This window comes from Nycticebus coucang, chromosome 23 (genome assembly GCF_027406575.1).
Source record: "Nycticebus coucang isolate mNycCou1 chromosome 23, mNycCou1.pri, whole genome shotgun sequence".
Taxonomy (NCBI): Eukaryota; Metazoa; Chordata; class Mammalia; order Primates; family Lorisidae; genus Nycticebus; species Nycticebus coucang.
This window is the reverse complement of record NC_069802.1, coordinates 6,902,052-6,914,568: the sequence shown is the minus strand read 5'-3', so window position 1 is coordinate 6,914,568 and position 12,517 is coordinate 6,902,052. Positions and strand designations below refer to the sequence as shown.

At 36.2% G+C, this 12,517-nt stretch overlaps 1 protein-coding gene across 4 annotated transcripts in view; it reads right to left on the bottom strand.

Moving 5' to 3' along the window:
• The window catches only part of LOC128575941 (cytochrome c oxidase subunit 7B2, mitochondrial), a 159,645-nt gene extending 157,700 nt beyond the window's left edge, over positions 1 to 1,945 (bottom strand). The window contains exon 1 of one of the 4 annotated variants that reach the window (XM_053577769.1): positions 1,903 to 1,945. The gene's annotated coding sequence lies outside the window, so the exon portion shown is untranslated. Of the gene's footprint in view, positions 1 to 1,560; positions 1,773 to 1,841 lie in introns of those variants that run through there. The other 3 variants (XM_053577768.1, XM_053577767.1, XM_053577770.1) reach the window with 3 other exon arrangements.
• Positions 1,946 to 12,517: the final 10,572 nt, after the last annotated feature.

Here is a 12,517-nt window from a genome sequence, read left to right as displayed (position 1 = left end):
TTATAAGGAGGACTCCCCAGGCAATTGAAGCAGCATCAAAAATACACTACTGGGACCTGATCAAACTAAAAAGCTTCTGCACAGCCAAGAACATAGTAAGTAAAGCAAGCAGACAGCCCTCGGAATGGGAGAAAATATTTGCAGGTTATACCTCTGATAAAGATCTAATAACCAGAAAACACTGAGAACTCAAACATGTTAGCAAGAAAAGAACAAGTGATCCCATCTCAGGGTGGGCAAGGGACTTGAAGAGAAACTTCTCTAAAGAAGACAGACACATGATCTACAGACACATGAAAAAAAGCTCATCATCCTTAATCATCAGAGAAATGCAAATCAAAACTACTTTGAGATATCACCTAACCCCAGTTAAGAGTAGCCCACATAACAAAATCCCGAAACCAGAGATGTTGGCGTCGATGCAGAGAAAAGGGCACACTTCTACACTGCTGGTGGGAATGCACCCTAATATGCTTCTGGAAGGATGTTTGGAGAATACTTAGAGATCTAAAAATAAACCTGCCATTCGATCCTATAATTCCTTTACTAGGTATATACGCAGAAGACCAAAAATCACAATAGAACAAAGACGTGTACCAGAATGTTTATTGCAGCCCAATTCATAATTGCTAAGTCATGGAAGAAGCCCAAGTGCCCATCTACCTACGAATGGACTAGCAAATTGTGGTACATGTATACCATGGAACATTATGCAGCCTTAAAGAAAGATGGAGACTTTACCTCTTTCATGTTTACATGGATGGAGCTGGAACATATTCTTCTTAGCAGGAATGGAATGGAAGAAAAAGTATCCAATGTACTCAGCCCTACTATGAAGCTAATTTATAGCTTTCACATGAAGGCTATAACTGAACTATAGCACAAATTATGGGGAAAGGGCCAAGGAAGGGGAAGGGAGGGGGGAAGTCAGTGTGGAGCGAGGGTAATGGGTGGAGCCACACCTACGGCTCATCTTAGAATGGGTATACACGAAACTTTACTAAAGGCAGAATACAAATGCCTACATACAATAACTAAGAAAATGCCATGAAGCCTACGTTGAACAGTTTGATAAGAATATTTCGGATTGTATATGAAACCAGCACATTGTACCCCTTGATTGCACAAATGTACACAGCTATGATTTAACAATAAAAAAAAGAATAAATAAAAAATAAAAGCGATGGTCAGAGCACACAGCACTGTCAAATTCAAGGCCAACCTAAGCTTAAAAAGAGAGCGAGCGAGCGCGCAACTTTTAAACCTGTGGGCAAGTCACAGGACTCTTAAGTAGTCCTTTTAAAGTTCCCTGTCGAAAAAATATAAAAGAGCATTAGACTGTGAGCAGACTTTCGGTAGCAAATACCTAGGCCTGGTACTAAGCTAAACATTTTCTGCAGGTAAGGCTGGTACATAAAAAAGACTCTATAACGAAACCCTTCTTTCAGAAAAGCGTACTTAGAAAAAAATTACATTTGCAGATTTCAAAGACAACCAGCGGCAATCATCTGACTGGGTGCCACTTACTAAGGACGTCTCTGCCTCCCCGGGTCAGAATACCTGCTCTCTGGGGGAGAAATTCGCCACCAGGGATGAAAATACGGGGGCAGCGCCTGGCCTGGTTCCCTTAAACTTTCGCGCCTCCACCTCCGCCTCGCCGGAAGAATAAAGCCCCACGGATCGCTTCGCAGCACAGAAGTCCCCTCCTTGTCACTCTCTCCTTATTCCCACCACACTCCTCGATGTTAGGGTGTGAGGAAAGCCCAAAATGTAACATCTTTTTTTCCATCTGGGAAATAAATGAACTAGCAAAAAAGGAAAAAAAAAAGCCTTATCACTACCAGAGCAGCTATGGAATACTGTGGCCTTTAATGTGAGCTTCTGATACTGAACCCCTGAAACGGACAGACTTACGGACAACGCCACGGACAGCAGGTGAGACAAGACGGCGCCAGGCGTAAAGGGGGCGGAGCAACATGGCACTTCCCGCGGATAGTTCCGGCCTAGATGGCACGTGCTAACGCACTCCTTCCAAACTGACCAATCAGATAAAGGTTGCTCACTGCTTCCGCCACCACAGGAAGAAGTAACAAGGCGGACGTTAGGAGTGTTGTTCTAATGTATGTCCCCCTGTGATGAAGGAAACAAAAGAATCGAGCTAGGTGTTCCTGTTTTCCACCGTAATTCATAGTCACTCCTATTGGGAACTTTTGTTCTCAAATCACAACCATTTTTCAGCCAGGGCCCTATTTCTTTACCTCAGTTACCTCTTTGTCCCACTTGGCCGTGCGGGAACTTAGGTTGCCTGCCACTCCAAAGCAAGTCCCTTATGTGACCTCGTATAAACATGCCAGGATGCTAATTATGATGACACTATACTATTTTGTCCAAATTGGATACTTTGAAAGTGAAAGGGACACTTATATGTTTTTATATTTGTTTGAGATTTTGAGATTTGATACTTGTGGGCCAATAAAGAGTCTAAAAATTAAAATAACTGTATATTAAAGCAAAAACTATTAAAAATGTCTATTGACGATATAAACATCAAAAATACAGAATGATACTTTCTGAAACATGTTGATTTATTGTATTTATTTTTTTAATATACTTTTTTATTTTTATTATTTATTTATTTATTTATTTATTTCCAGTTTTGGCCAGGGCCAGGCTTGAACCCACCACCCCCGGTATATGGGGCCGGTGCCCTACTCCTTGAGCCACAGGCACCACCCATGTTGATTTATTTTAATTAGTGTTTTAGATTTAATTGTCTTTAATATTGAGTTACTAATATTTTCTGAAAAATATTTTTTAATATGGTATTATTGTTTTTAAAATTTTTGTAAGTTGCCTACAGTCTTCTCGAGCATGTAATTTATGGTTGATATATGTGAAATTTTTAACGCTTTCACTTTACTTTTCACTGTAGATTATATTTTAAACTGAGAAAATAAGCTAAGAGAAACTTTGCTAAACCAACAATATCATTTGTTTTTGTGCATTGAAATATGCAATTTTTTTCAGCCCAAATATTTTTCCAAGTACTCTCTTTTGGCATTTATTCAGAGTACCTATCTTTGGTGTGTATTTGTATGAGATAAATTTTATAAAAATAATATTTATATTATTTATAGTTACTTTGAACTTTTAGCCAACTTAATATTCTGCAAATTGCAAAGCTTCTTAAATTATATTTCTCTAAGAATGTGAATTCATACAAATTCATAAAGGAACCACATTGAAATATTCTTCATACAGATTTTATATATTACAAAGAACAAGTATAGAATTTGAAAGTTAAATATTATACTTTATTTAAGGCCCAATGAAAATTTGTTTGTATTTTCCCTTGATTTTTTAAAGAGTAAGTTTCAATGTTTTCTTGTGTCAGAGGCTTTGTTTTCAATAGATGGAGTCTGCAAAATTTTCACAACCTGAATTTTATTTACACAGCAATTGAATTGATAGAGCGAAAATTTTAAAATGATTTTTAACCCAATGCAATACAATTTTATAACTCTCGTGTTAGACCATTAAAGTTTATTTGCAAAATAGTTTTTTTAAAGATCAAATATTTGTAAAATCCTGTTTAAAATCAACACAGAGAGAAAACATGTGCTAATGTTTGTCTTTTATTTTTAGTTTTTTCAAACAAAGTTTGACTCATCTGTTACCTATAAGATTATTTGTGCATTTCAACAATTACAGTTTATATTTCAATTGCTGTTTGAATGCATTTTCATAGGTTTTTCAATTTAATGTGAATTTTTATTTTTTACTATGAATTTGTGCTCTGCCCAATTTATATTCATATTATACTGCAGTAATTTTAAGTATTCTTTGAAATGAATACTTCCGATTTACATAGTGATATCACTGTGTCCTCCTGGTGAATGATATGACGTATTTTGTATACTTTACATATTATCAATGTTCTTGAAAACAGAAATTTAGTGTTTAAAGTTTCATGAAACATATACATTATTTTAGCTCATTGCGTCTGAAAACGTTTATTACAACATAAAAAAATACTCTAAATAGCAATGTGTATTTATAATATAGTTAGCTTTCCTAACATTCCAAGGTGCTGGTGCCCCAGACTACCGTGCTTTATTAGCAAGTGCTCTGTATGAGGTACTTCATAGAAAGGTGCTGGTTAAGTTGGCTCAGTTGCTGCCCACTGTCAGGTCTGAGGTCAATCAGCTAATTCCAGGTAAGTGAAGGAATTGGTGTAATGTCAGCAGGAAGAATATAGTATCTTCGCTGTCACAGCCCCAGAGTTCAGAGTTTTCTTAATATGTGGTAATTTCCAAATTGTGTGGTTATTTTCAGAAAAGGTTTAGGAATAAGCCCCTCTGCTCTGGTAGTTCTTTTTACTGGAACCTGAATGACCTCTCATTTTAGTACCCTGCTTGGAGAAACATCTTCAACCCAGTTCTCTTCCAGTCTTGTTTCATGTGTTAGAAATATAGATATATGTATTGTGAGTTTCATTAAAGAATAAATGCTCCTTCCCCTGTTCCCTCTCATCTGGATGGTGTGTGACTATTAGGGAGTGAGAGTACCCACAACACACCAAATAACAAAGGTCAAAGGAAAAGAATAACCTGGGTTACTTTTTCATAGACTAGAAGTATATGCTAATTATAAGACTAATTATTCAAAGATCAGATTTTGTAATACTTTAATGTGGATAATCTAGGGCCAAGTTATCTAAATTCCACACAGGTTTTTCAACTGCCAAGAACGTTCAAAACTACAACTATCACTGAATAGACTACCATGTAATGTCAACACGTGTGACAATTAGCAATGACCACATTTTTTTAAAAGTCTCCCATGGAAAGTGGGAGCTATGTCTCCTTGTCTGCAATCTGAGTAAACTCTGTAACTACACTGACTAATAGAAAATGTCAGAAATAACACTGGGCTAGTTTATATGCTGGTGGTAATAGACTTGCTATTTATGTTTCCTATCTGTTGGAATGCTTACTGGGGGAAGCAAACTGCTGCACTAAGAATTCTGACTTCTGAGACTACCATGGCATAAGAAAGCCCAACATAGCCCCCTTTCGAGAGACCCTCAAACAGACACTACTGTTGTACCCCTCTCAGCTTGGGAATCAGGTCTGTGAATGAGGAAAACATCCCCATGAGGCCACCCTTGGCTGCTATTTCACTGCAACTGCACAAGCACCCCTAAATGAGAACCACCCCAGAGAGATCACAGAACAGAGAAGAAGAAAAAATAACAAATCATTTTAAGCAAATTTCAAGAAAGTTTGATGAGAAGTAATAGAAAATTAGAATAACACCTAACATTTATTAAGCACTTAACTTTGTGCCAGATGCTTTTCAAATCATGGTCACTTCAATCCATTTGCACATCAAAAGTATTGTTGACAAATTATAATCATATATAATTATGGGATACACAGAGATGTTATGATATATGCAAAAAAGTGCTTACAACAGCAAAATACACCACTCTTGAGATAAGTGAATTATCCTTCTTTGACTGATGAGGAAACTGAAGAGCAGTGAAATTAAATAATATACCTGAAGTCAGGTACTAATAAGTGGTATTAGGATAGAGCCCCTCGGCCACCTCTATGCTAATCTACCTCTTGGTGGCAGAGAAGACACTATATTGTCATCTTAATTATTCAGACCCTAGCCTCCAATTTACAATATTATGCATTTTTGTTTATGTGTGTGTTTGCCTAATAATTTATGCCAACAATTAGTGAACCCATCACATCTATTTTCACCTTCATTACAACCTTTAAAAGCCATTGTAGAGGGCAGCGCCTGTGGCTCAAGGAGTAGGGCGCTGGTCCCATATGCCGGAGGTAGTGGGTTCAAACCCAGCCCTGGCCAAAAACCACAAAAAAAAAAAAGCCATTGTAGAACTTCTTCCATAATTCCCCTTCCCACCATTCCTAACTGTTCTCAACCTCTTACTTTTGTTTTTTGCTTTTTTGAGTCAGAACCTCACTCTGTCCCCTGGGGGCAGAGTGCAGTGGCATGACAATAGCTCACTGCAACCTCAAACTCATTCAAGAGATCCTCCTGCCTCAGCCTTCTGAAGTAGCTGGGACTACAGGTGTGAACCACCACGCCAGACCCTCTTACTTTCTTGATATTGTCTTTTGCTTCCTACTCTCACTATAAGAAGTTTGGTGTAGCTGAGCATGTCACCAACAATGCACTAAAATATTCTTACTAAAATAAGGTTTTCATAAAACAACAATGTAACATCAATATTCTACCTCTGAAACCAACGGAACCAGCTCTCTTCTACAATTACGTATTATAACATTTATTTCAAAACTATCTGTATTGTCAGAATCAGTACTGTTTCTTACGTTGAAGCTTGATTCTTGTCAAGGAATCACAAAATTTATTGGAGTGCTTAGTAGTAAACCAAAATTTTCAGGGAGTATAAAGTAAAGATAAAGGATCCTTAGTCACGATATGGGTACAAAGCTGACCCCTTTAATTTCTGTGTAATTCTCTTATGAAGTGGCAAGTGAGGAAAAGGCAATCCAAAGTAGTAAAGTTGTAATACTCTCGAAAATACACAATATTACGTCAGCTTGGAATGAGTACTTCTGATTCTCCAATTGCTATCAAGTAAATGTCAGAATTATGATTAAAGAGCTATTGTAACACTATTAATTCAGAGCATTAAAAATGGTTGTTTTAGTCATAAAACTCATTCTTAAATTTGAACTGTGTGAAGTAATTTATTTTGCCTGTTTCTTTTAAATATTCTGTAATCAAAATGTATAAATAAAATGAAAGCTATTGTTGGCATGCTGTAATAGGTCAATTGTGACATTAAAAAGAACAAAATTTTATTGAGGAAATTTGTATGGTTACATTAGGGAAGCTATTAGTTTTTAACACAACTCTTGCAAATGGAATCCATTGCTAACATAATGTAGGAAATGAATGAGAAAGAAGTTTGGTATTTGAACTTGTTGAAATCACTTGTCCTCTTTAGCAACCAATTAATTGGACCTACAATTCAAATTATTCAGTGAACTAAGCCTGCAAATTGTCAAGTACTATGCTGGGGTCCTCAATTAGTCACAAGTTGAATGAGTATATTTGTATTAGCCTTACTAAGTTTACAAGATAAAACTGTGACCTTGTATGCAGAAAGTCGAGCCTATCCATCCTTTACTCAGATACAGTCATTTTACAAATAAAAAGAGATATGATGCCAAGTAACCATAATTTCATATGAAAAGTTCTACAAAAGAGGTGTGGAAACATTGGAAAACATGAATCTTTTAATAATTACACTAAGAAGACTTAGAGATGGCCTCAGCAAGAAGGATTATTAGTGCTATGATTTACAGAAGATTGGCAGCAAGAAAAAAAGCAGGAGAAAGGCGACCCAGGCAAAGGATTTAGCTTGACAAGATACCAAGGTATGTCTGTGCAGAGTATTTTAAGAGGATTCATGCCGTCTGGTTGGTTAGAGTGTAGAATTGGTGGAAGGAGAGGATGAAGGGGGACTTAGGGTCTGATTGTGTTGAGCCCTATATGGCCTAGTAAGGAATTCATATTTATCCCAAAGGTATCGAGAAACCAGTAGAGACCAAGGCATTTCACAGAGTCATTTTAAATCTATGAAATTAACAGAAGTGAGCTTTAGAAATATTCAACATCAATGTGCAGAGTGGGTGAGTCCAGAGAGATGAGACCAAGGCACCTGTAACAGGGCCAGCCCTTGAGTAGAAAGGAAGGAGCATTTCCATTTGTGTAATGGAAAATGAATTACATATCACTCAACCTTTATGATGAATGCCAGAGTTTTAGATCTGCTCTTTGAGAGTTACATTTGAATAATTCAGTTAGCACAGTCTGGAAAGAACATTTTCAATTCTATGTGTGTTTTATTCTTAGGGTGGCCAGAAGGTATAATTCTCTTCACAAGGCAATGTTTTCCAAAATAAAGAGCAATAGTTTTTCCCCTATTTTGCTTTTTTGCAAAACATTACACCTAGTCTTACTTATGAGTGAAGAATGTGTTGTCTTCATTTATGAAGGAATATGATTTATTATGTGATGTAGTGGTTAAAAAGTAACACACTTGAGAACATGCAAAAATAGAAAGCTGCCTTCATCGTTTCCATTTTGTATGCAGGAGAAAGGGGGATTTTTGTTCTCCTGTCTCGTGGCCCTGGTAGGAGCTCCCAGACCACGAGGGAAGGAGTTTGGCACCACACTATGTTATGTTTACTCTAAGCAGAAAGTAGGCAAGATTCAGGCAGCAAGTCAGGGAAGAAATGGAAATGCTGTCAGAATGTCAGAATAGTCCATCAGTTGAGATACAGCCTTCTATGAAGAGTACACATGTACCAATCTGTTTAGTTTTCAACTGGTAAATGCATGTGGGGCGTGTTGACCATAATATCATTACACAAGCAGACAGATGGGCTTTATTTAATGGTGCTACTGATTAACATTTATCTTAATACTAATGATACAGATTCATGAATCCATTTGCCTAGAATGCTGAGGTGATGAATGTTACCCCGAAGAGTTTTCGAAGGTGAGCATAATCCAAACCAATGGTAAATGGATGACATTATTTTACATCCTTCAGAATAAAATGAGACAGATGATAACATAAGAATTCACATGGTAGATGCAGAGGCGTATTCGACATTAGCAAAACATACTAAAATAAAATAGTAGGAATTCATGTGATTCATGTAATAAAAAGAGACTCATTTTCAGAATGCACAGAGGATAACATTGCTGATCAGGTCCCAGTGTAAACAAGTTCACAGTTACTGTTCCCAAAGACCGGCATTGAGCTTCTGGTTCCAGTTAATCAGAAAGAAAATTAACCTTTGACTATTAGGCTTCTCTAGAAAGTGAGCTATGTAGAAATTATTCACAGGAGATTAAATTAAACCAGTAAAATTTAAGCAATTTATTTAATCCAGTTTGAAATGTCATTATATTTCCAATATAACTTGCAATAACTTATATTTCCTATCTCGCTGTTTATTCTTGTGTTTATGGATAATTTTATTTGTTTGATTTTGACTTCCACTTCTTCTGCATTGACTGTGTTTTTGTGTTTATCAACATTAAAAATAGGAAGCAAGTACTTTCTGTATAGTATCAACTTCATAGGAAAAAGAATCTGCTAAACAATGAGACCTTCAGAAATGTGTGTGTACATAGATGTGCATATGTATGTGACAAATCACGGCACAATAAAGAGGCTACATATTCTATTTTATTATTTTATTTTATTTTTTGAGACAGAGTCTCACTCTGTGCCCTGGTTAGAGTGCTTTGGCATCTTAGCTCACAGCAACCTCAAACTCTTGGAGTCCAGAGATCCTCTTGCCTCAGCCTCCCCGGTAGCTGGGACAACAACTCCCCACCACAACACTCATTTTTTCTTTTTAGAGATGGGGTTGCACTCTTGCTCAGGCTGGTCTCGAACTCCTGAGCTCAGATGATCCATCTGCCTCAGTCCCCCAGAGTGTTAGGATTACAGATATGAGCCACCATGCCTGGTTTGCACATTTTAAATATTAAATTTTAATAGAAAAAATTTCACTATGACTAAATGTTATAAATACAGTTGGACATTAACTCCATTTTTTCCTGGAGATTTTAATTTTTATCATTTAACAATTATTTAATAATATTAGGGGGTACAAACATTTTTGTTATATAAAGTGGTTTTGTACAATCCCCGTCACAGGTATGAGTATGCCCGTCACCAGATAGTGTACATTGTACTCCTTAGGTGTGAATTTACCCATCCCTTCCTCCCCCTCCCGCCTGCTAGATCATAAGTATTGATCTATTAGCTCCAATTTAATACTGAGTCATGTCCCAAAACTACAAATGCTGAGGTGGATGCAGAGTGACAGGAACACTTATACATTGTTGGTGGGACTGAAAACTAGTACAACCTCTATGGAAAGTAGTATAAAGATACCTCATAGAACTAAAAATAGACCTACCATTTGAATACCCATCCTGGTGGATATATGGAAATAGCATTTACCATCCTGCTACTGGGTATTTACCCAAAGGCAGAAAAGGACATTTTATTAAAAAGACACCTACACACGAATGTGTATTGCAGCACAAATTGCAATTGCAAAGATGTAGAAGCCATCCAAGTTCCCATCAGTACATGAGTGGATTAACAAAATGTAGTATAAATAACTCAAATTAGACCTCCCATTTGATCCTGCAATCCCATTACTAGGTATCTACTCAGAAGAAAAGAAATCATTTTATCATAAGGATATTTGCATTAGACAGTGAATTGCAGCTCAATTTACCATTGCAAAATGTGGAAACATCCTACATGTCCACCGACCCAGAAATGGATTAACAAGCTGTGGTATATGTACACCATGGAATACTATTCAGCCATTAAAAAGATGGAGACATTACATCTTTTGTATTAACCTGGATGGAGGTGGAACACATTCTTCTTAGTAAAGTATGACAAGAATGGAGAAGCAAGTATCCAATGTACTCAATTCTAATGTGAAGCCAGTATACAATCTAATACACACCCACATGAAAGAAAAACTCAAATCAATTTAAGATGGGGGGATGGGAGAATAAGGGAGCAGGGAGAGAGGAGGAGGGGTGGGGAAGAGAGGTCACAGTGTGGGGCACGCCTCTTGGGGGCAGGACACACTTATAAGAGGGCCTTTACCTAACAAATGCAAACAGTGTAACCTAATTCTTTGTACCCTCAATGAACCTGAAACAATAAAAATAATAAATAAAATAAAATAAAATGTAGTGTATGCATAAAGTAGTAGTCAGCCATAAAAAACATACTATTCAGCCTTTAAAAAAGAGACCATTCTTCAATTAATATTATATATCATTCAATAAATAAACAAAATAAGACTACTGTGAATATTATGTCCTTTATTCAGGTGTTGATAAAAGAATGTATGTGTGTGTATCATGAACACCTGTTGTTAACTTCATTTTCTCTTAGGTGCTTTCTCTTAATTAAAAGATATGAGCAAAAACCCAAATTTTTCTTCAGGAAACAGATGTTTCAGAACATTATATTCATAATGTTTCATAGCACATTTTGAGATGCAAAAAATAAATAAATAAAACTCAGACTTTCATTAAAGATAGTCATAGTATTAAAGTGCTTCATTTTATCAAAATGATTATAACTAATACTGAGTTCAACATTAAAAAGCATAAACTCATATATTTTTATTAGAAATTAATCTCATTTGTTTTCTCAGAAATTTAGTTTGGTCTTCCAAGTTAAGATTAAGTTATAGATTAATTACTGTAATTTATTAATTTTGACTTTCTCATGAGTTCAACCAATCAGAAAAGATACACACACACACACACACACACACACACACACACGCATGTACCCATAGACATTTGAATCCCCATTAGTGAATCAAAGCCACTTAGTAAAAAGTTTTAATTATGCCACACCACATTTCATGGATCCTGTAACTTCTCTTCATCCATAACATCTAAAACTTGGCATAACTGAAATGGTAATGGTGGTTATTGGTCATGCGGAAATTAGAAGTAAAAACTAGGAATGTTCATGATAGCAGCATCGCGTCCAAGGTGAAATATCATGTCACAAGCAAGACTGTGAGCAGTCAAAACAAAAGATATTTACACAGAAAAAAAGTACATAAACCAAAAAATATTCCAAAGATATTTATATTTATTGTTTTAAATTTAAATAGAAAAAAATACATTAGAGGGATACTTTTTTTATATTTTCATAATTCCAGAGTTTAATTCCAACACATTTATCTTAAAATATGTATCTTTGATTACATTTTATAGAAATTTAAATTCTTACTATTTTAAAGACTCACTTTCAAGTGAGAGATTGAGACCTGAACAATGACACAATGTTATTTTTTCAGTATAAATTTCATTTTAAGAAGCACAGGAAGTTTGCTACCATGATTACCATGAGTAATGAGTTTGGCTTTGAGAAGCAAGGGACATTTGCTTAAAGAGACAGAATAGAAGAACCCATATTCCAATGAAATATTTTAAAATACTAAATCAACATGTGACAATGTCCCTTTTTATAAAACAAATTTGCAAAAGCAAAATTATAATTTCTATGTGCTGCTCACCATAGTACACCATGGCAGTGCTCCTACATAAAGTCAAATCCCAGGTTCAGGGAGTCAAATGTGATTCCTAAAAGCCTCAAGAAAGGGGTCCTTAGACATTATTCTTAGTAAAGCATCACAAGAATGGAGAAGCATGAATCCTATGTACTCAATTTTGATATGAGGACAATTAATGACAATTAAGGTTATGGGGGGGAAGCAGAAAGAGGGAAGGAGGGAGGGGGTGGGGCCTTGGTGTGTGTCACACTTTATGGGGGCAAGACATGATTGCAAGAGGGACTTTACCTAACAATTGCAATCAGTGTAACCTGGCTTATTGTACCCTCAGTGAATCCCCAACGATAAAAAAAAAA